Source organism: Geotrypetes seraphini, chromosome 8 (genome assembly GCF_902459505.1).
Source record: "Geotrypetes seraphini chromosome 8, aGeoSer1.1, whole genome shotgun sequence".
NCBI lineage: Eukaryota > Metazoa > Chordata > Amphibia > Gymnophiona > Dermophiidae > Geotrypetes > Geotrypetes seraphini.
In genome coordinates this window covers 57,729,790-57,736,396 of record NC_047091.1, presented here as the reverse complement: position 1 = coordinate 57,736,396, position 6,607 = coordinate 57,729,790, and positions in this window count along the sequence as shown.

Genomic DNA, 6,607 nt, shown 5'->3' with positions numbered 1-6,607 from the left:
GGGATCAGTAGACAGCGATCCCCGCTCATGCGCACACCCTGACAATAGTGACATGAGAAGTAGCCTCCTGTCACTACTGTCAGGGCTCAGCCCCGATCTCTCCTGCCTGCCCTGCTCTGCCCAGATCTCTCTTGCCTGCTCTCGGACTCTCCTGCTCTCTGCCGCTGTTCCCTGCAGTGCAAGCCCGTGGTTTTAAAGCCAGCCTGCACTGCGGGGAACGGCAGCAGAGAGCAGGAGAGTATGGCGAGCAGGGAAGAAGAGATCGGGGCAGAGCAGGGCAGGCAGGAGAGCCTACACTAGTCCTACCCACTGACCCGACACACCGGCCCTGCCCGACACCCCCCCAGGCCCCGATCTCTCCTGCCTGCCTGCCCTGATCTCTCCCTCGCCCTTCCTTGCCACGGCCCTCACCCCCCTCCCGGCATGGCCCACCCACTCCCGGCACCAAAAAGTTGGGAGCAGGAGGGGTGCTAAGTCCCTCCTGCTCCTAGGCCTCCCACCCCCAGCCCACCCCTGGTCGGCCCAGGCGGTCGGGCCCAGCCCACCCACCCCGGTACCTTTAAAATAGTTGGAAGCAGGAGGGGTGCCCGATCCCTCCTGCTCCTTCCAACAAGGCTCCCATCTTCAGGAACAAGAGGGGTGCCTGGACCCTCCTGCTCCTACGCCGGTCTTCGAGAGCAGGAGGAAAGTCCTCCTGCTCCTCCTTCCCGGGCCGCCGCTGCATAATAGCAGCCTTAGGCCCTGCCCCGGCGCACGGGGAGGGTCCTAAGGCACTGATTGGCCAATGTGCTGGGTTGATGCACGCTAACATGAATTCTTATAAATGTTTCATATAAATAAATAAACATAACGGACTTGGCACACAGAAATGACATTATAGAATAATAGTGTAAGTCCGCAGTAATGCACTTAACTTTAGGTATGAGCACTTATGCCAGTCAAATGGCTGGTGTAAATGCTCCCTCCTGACTGTACAAACTCCTCAAGTCAAAGCCAGGTATACATCACTCAACATAAAGGAAACTTTCATGTTGAGTAATAGATTCAGCCGCTAGCTTCTTCATCGGCTCAATGATAATCTTAATGCAAAAAAAAAAATTCACATTGGGCTTGAAGGAAAACTTATCTTGAGCTGTTGTTCGATAACAAGCTGCCATTCGACTGCCTAACTGTGAGCAGTTGGGAGCATAAATGCTAGTAGTCTATAACCATGTAGTCCAGTGTTCTTCAACCTTTTTACACCCGTGGACCGGCAGAAAAAAAAGAATTATTTTGTGGACCGGCAAACTACTAGGACTAAAATTTAAAAACCCCATTTCCGCCAGCTCGGTCCCCACAAATCATCTGATCCCATCCACACAAGCCTCAGTTATGATTTTATATTGAATGTATTTTATTAAAGTATAAAAAGAAACAATATTCTGTACAATTGTCATTTTATAAATACAAATAATTCAGAGCAGGATCAACAAAACCCCTGTCTCCCCTCCTCTTCACATATATCCCCTCTACTATCAAGAAAACTGAACAAGCTAAATTATTACAGAATGCTACACAGAAATATTATGCTAACAGAATACTACAGTCACACATGACAGGAATAGTTTTAGGGGAGTGCAACTAGGGCAACTGCCCCCTGGTCAGAGAGCGCCCTAAGCCAGCTGGAAGCTAAAGAAGCACTGCCTGGGTTTTGCAGTCCCCAGTTATGTCTAACACCAGCTCTAGCAGGATATATATTTCAAATCTGATATATTCTAATCACAAAATAGAAATAAAATTATTTTTTTCTACCTTTTGTCGTCTCTGGTTTCTGCTTTCAATCTTCTTTTCACTCTCTTCCTTCCAGCGTCTGCCCTCTCTGTCTCTTCAATCCAGCATCTGCCCCTTCCATCCACTGTCTGTCCTATCCCCCTTCCATATGGTATCTGTCTTCTTTCTATGCCCCTCTCCCCTTTCCATCCAGCTTGTGCCCCCTCTCTCCTTTTTACATGATTCATTCCAGCTTCACTGCTCTTCATTTTTATCTATCCTACACCAGATCTATCATCGTTGTCCCTCTCTGCTTATTTTTCTGCTGACCCCTTCCTATCATCAATCTCTCTACTTTCTCATGCCTGTGTCTCCCCTTCCCCTCCTCTAATCTCTCTGCCAACTGTTTCCTTCCTTTTTTCATTCTCCCTTCCCTTCTCCTCCTGTCCAGCAGTAACTCTCTTCCCTTTCTCCCCTCCCAGCAGCATCTCTCCTTCTCCCTCTCCAGTAGCAGCTGTCCCTTTTTTTTCCTTGCCCAGGAGCTTCCTAGATTCCTTTCCCTCCTCCCCTCCCAGAAGCATCTCTCCTTCTCCTTCTCCCTCTGCAGTAGCAGCTGTCCCTTTTTGTTCCTTGCCCAGCAGCTTCCCAGATTCCTTTCTCTCCTCCCCTCCCAGAAGCATCTCTCCTTATCCCTCTGCAGTAGCAGTTGTCCCTTTTTTTTCCTTGCCCAGAAGCTTCCCAGATCCCTTTCCCTCCTCCCCTCCCAGAAGCATCTCTCCTTCTCCCTTTCCAGTAGCAGCTGTCCCTTTTTTTCCTTGCCCAGCAGCTTCCCAGATTCCTTTCCCTCCTCCTCTCCCAGAAGCATCTCTCCTTCTCCCTCTCCAGTAGCAGCTGTCCCTTTTTTATCCCTGCCCAGCAGCTTCCCAGATTCCTTTCCCTCCTCCCCTCCCAGAAGCATCTCTCCTTCTCCTTCTCCCTCTGCAGTAGCAGCTGTCCCTTTTTTTCCTTGCCCAGCAGCTTCCCAGATCCCTTTCCCTCCTCCCTTCTCAGAAGCATCTCTCCTTCTCCTTCTCCCTCTCCAGTAGCAGCTGTCCCTTTTTTTCCTTGCCCAGCAGCTTCCCAGATTCCTTTCCTCCCCTCCCAGAAGCATTTCTCCTTCTCCTTCTCCCTCTGCAGTAGCAGCTGTCCCTTTTTTTTCCTTGCCCAGCAGCTTCCCAGATCCCTTTCCCTCCTCCCCTCCCAGAAGCATCTCTCCTTCTCCAGTAGCAGCTGTCCCTTTTTTTCCTTGCCCAGCAGCTTCCCAGATCCCTTTCCCTCCTCCCCTCCCAGAAGCATCTCTCCTTCTCCTTCTCCAGTAGCAGCTGTCCCTTTTTTTTCCCTGCCCAGCAGCTTCCCAGATTCCTTTCCCTCCTCTCCTCCCAGAAGCATCTCTCCTTCTCCCTCTCCAGTAGCAGCTGTCCCTTTTTTTCCCTGCCCAGCAGCTTCCCAGATTCCTTTCCCTCCTCCCCTCCCAGAAGCATCTCTCCTTCTCCCTCTCCAGTAGCAGCTGTCCCTTTTTTTCCCCTGCCCAGCAGCTTCCCAGATTCCTTTCCCTCCTCCCCTCCCAGAAGCATCTCTCCTTCTCCCTCTCCAGTAGCAGCTGTCCCTTTTTTTTCCCTGCCCAGCAGCTTCCCAGATTCCTTTCCCTCCTCCCCTCCCAGAAGCATCTCTCCTTCTCCCTCTCCAGTAGCAGCTGTCCCTTTTTCCCCCCTGCCCAGCAGCTTCCCAGACTCTGATAGTGGTTTTCTCCCCTCCCAACAGCTCTTCTTACTTCCCAGCGCAGCGATTCACGAAGGCAGCCTCGGGTCCTTTGTTGTGTCGCACCGCCTCTGAGGAAAGAGGAAGTTGCAACATCAGAGGCAGCCGCAACTCAGCAAAAGCCCCGAGGCTGCCTTCGTGAATCGCTGTGCTAGGAAGTAAAGGAGAGCTGCAGAGAGGGGAGAAAGCCCCTGTCGAAGGCTCCCCAAGATCTCTCCTTCCCAGCGCAGACTTCGGATGTTGATCTTGCCGGCCCTGTGCGGACCGGCAAAAATTTCCTGCGGACCGTCACCGGTCCGCGGACCGACAGTTGAAGAACTGTGATGTAGTCTATAACCTGACGACATACCCTCTCAGATGTTGTGTGCTTTGGAATTTGAGTTATAGAATACCGACTAAGGGCTAGAATCACAAAGCAAACCGATCGTGTACCGATCGGTTTGCGACCCCTTAGCAACTCCGGCCCGATTCACTTACCTGTCTTCCGACCATCCTCCGATCTGCGCATGCAAATGAAGGCAAGGCCATGCAGATGTAGGCAGGGATGCGATTCACTAAACTTTTTTCCTACCCGACTGTGCTCACAAAAAAACGACTGCTCAGGACCAGTCGCTGAAGCCCTTTGCGACTGCCCTGCCTTCTGCAGCCCTGCTCTCTGCCCTGTCAGCCCCGATCACTTGCTGCCCCGAATGCCTCCTGCAGCCTCGAACGTGCCTGCCTGCCTGCCCCGAACACACCTGCCTTCCAGCCCCGAACCCGAGCACGCCTGCCTGCCTATCCCAACTCTCCCACCCTTCCCCGCACTGCAAGCCCGTGGTTTTAACCCTCGGGCTTAAGCAGGTTAAAACCACGGGCTCCCAAAAGTTCCTCGATCGCCAAAAAAAAAAAAGTCTATTGCCGGCCCTGAGGTCCAGCAATAGCATTATTGTAGGCTTTCTTGCGGCCCTGGCTGTGCTAAAAAAGAAGAAGAAGAAAAAATCTCCCAAAAAACAACTGCGACGGCACGAAGGTCCTGCGCATGCTCAGACCATCTACAGATGGTCTGAGCATGCGTGGGGATCGCTATAGCGCGATCTGTGCCTGCAGATGGGGACATTCCTCCGACTGCCCTCATCTGCATTAGAGAATGACACGGTTACAAAATTCATCACTGTTCCCGTCCCCGCGGATAACCGTGGGAATCATCTTCATGTTATTCTTTAAGGAACGAGGGAAGAATCAGGGTATGAATGGCCACAACCACTGACCCGCAAGCTTTGCTTTGAATAATGCTGGTGTAGAAGGACAGAGGATGAAATAGACAGGGTTTATTTCCTCCGGTTATCCGCGGGAACGGGGACGGTGATGAATTTTGTCACCGTGTCATTCTCTAACTGCATGTTACAGTTTACTGAATTAGTCAGACCTGCCTGGATCGGGCCCGATCTGGCAGGTTAGTGAATCCTGCCCTAAGAGCATTTAAATGCATACCGTAATTGCCAATTGGTGCCCATTAGTGCCAATAATTGGTTGTTAAGACAATTAGCATCTAATTGATCTATTACATTATAAAATATGCAATTTTTATTCTATAAATTATGCATACAAATTTGTGCACTGGTCAGAAATTTAGGCATGCAACTTTCTAGAATTAGGGGTTATATAGGGAACAGAGAATCCTATAAAGTGAAGAATACATTCTACATATATTAAGGAAAAAGAGATCAAGACAAATATGACCTTAGGTAGAACAGTTGCTCATCATACAATAACTAAAAGATATTAAACCAGTTTGTTTTCCACAGGAAACATAAGGTTTCCAACACAAGGTAAAGCTATATATAGTTTAGTATTGTAGACTAGCCTCTTAAAGACCTTGAAAAACTAGTTTTGCAAATGAGAAAACTCCTCCATGCCCACAAGTTCATCTATAAGAATCAGTGTACGAGTCTGTGCTGAAAAGTTCTCAGCCTAACCAACCAACTTCCTAAATTCTGAGTGTTATTTTACCACTGTAGCTGATAAGAGTGTTAATTTATTTCATTAAGTGCCAATTTGCAAAAACAAAATTCTTTGTCTTGACATTGTTTCAGATCATTGAACCATATCCATGTCATTCTCTTCTTGGCTGGGCTGAGAACTTTTCAGCATCCCCTCATATGCCTAGACTGCACATTCCTAGATCTATTGGAGGGATGGATCTAATAGAAATTGATTACAACTATTGAGCTATTATCATAGGCCTCCGGGCTTACCTAATGGCATCATCTGATCCCAATGCACAAAGGATGTTGAAATATGAAAGAAAACTTCCAGAATCCAGTTCCATCAGTAAACTTGGACAAGTATTCTGACGAGTAGAAGAAATGGTTGAAAATCCATCAGTATCAAAAAGGGAAAAAAGCATCAGAAATTGTGAAGGAAGAGAAAGAACTCTCCAAGGAATTGGATCAGCAGGGGAAAAACAAGTGGCAAATGCAGTGAGAAATACAAAATATTATTCCAGGAATCATTCATGTACAGGGAGTGCTAGTGTTGCTTGGGTATCTCTGCCAGCAAAAGTATTACCAAAAGTATTACTGTACTTCTAATTGATGCTGGGGGGAGGGGGGGGATGAGGAGGAGGCAGAGAGAAAATGTTTGGCCTTCCTACAGTCTACTGATGGGCCCCTTCAGATATGATGTTCTGTCACCTAGATTGTGTGAGAGTGCTCTAGTCTAGGAAAACTAAGCTCGCCCTTTACAGTTGTGAAAATATGCTCCACTATTTTAGATCACGAGTCATTAGTTCTCAGTTCTACAAGTTACTGATTGACCAGATTGGAGTTTCTTTGTGTGTTATGTTCAAAGAGGCCTCAAGTTCGGTAAACTCTCTCAACCCTGTCATCAAATAAAACAACACTCTTAATCACAAAAATATAAAGAATCCGGGCTCTTAAACTTTCATCTTAATCTTAAACCAGGATGTGAAGACATTTCACATTGACGATGAATCAAATTACATTTATCTTGCCTACATTAATCTCTCTTGAACAGATGGTTTTCGTCCCACACAGATACAACTCTGTGAGCATGGGGAAAA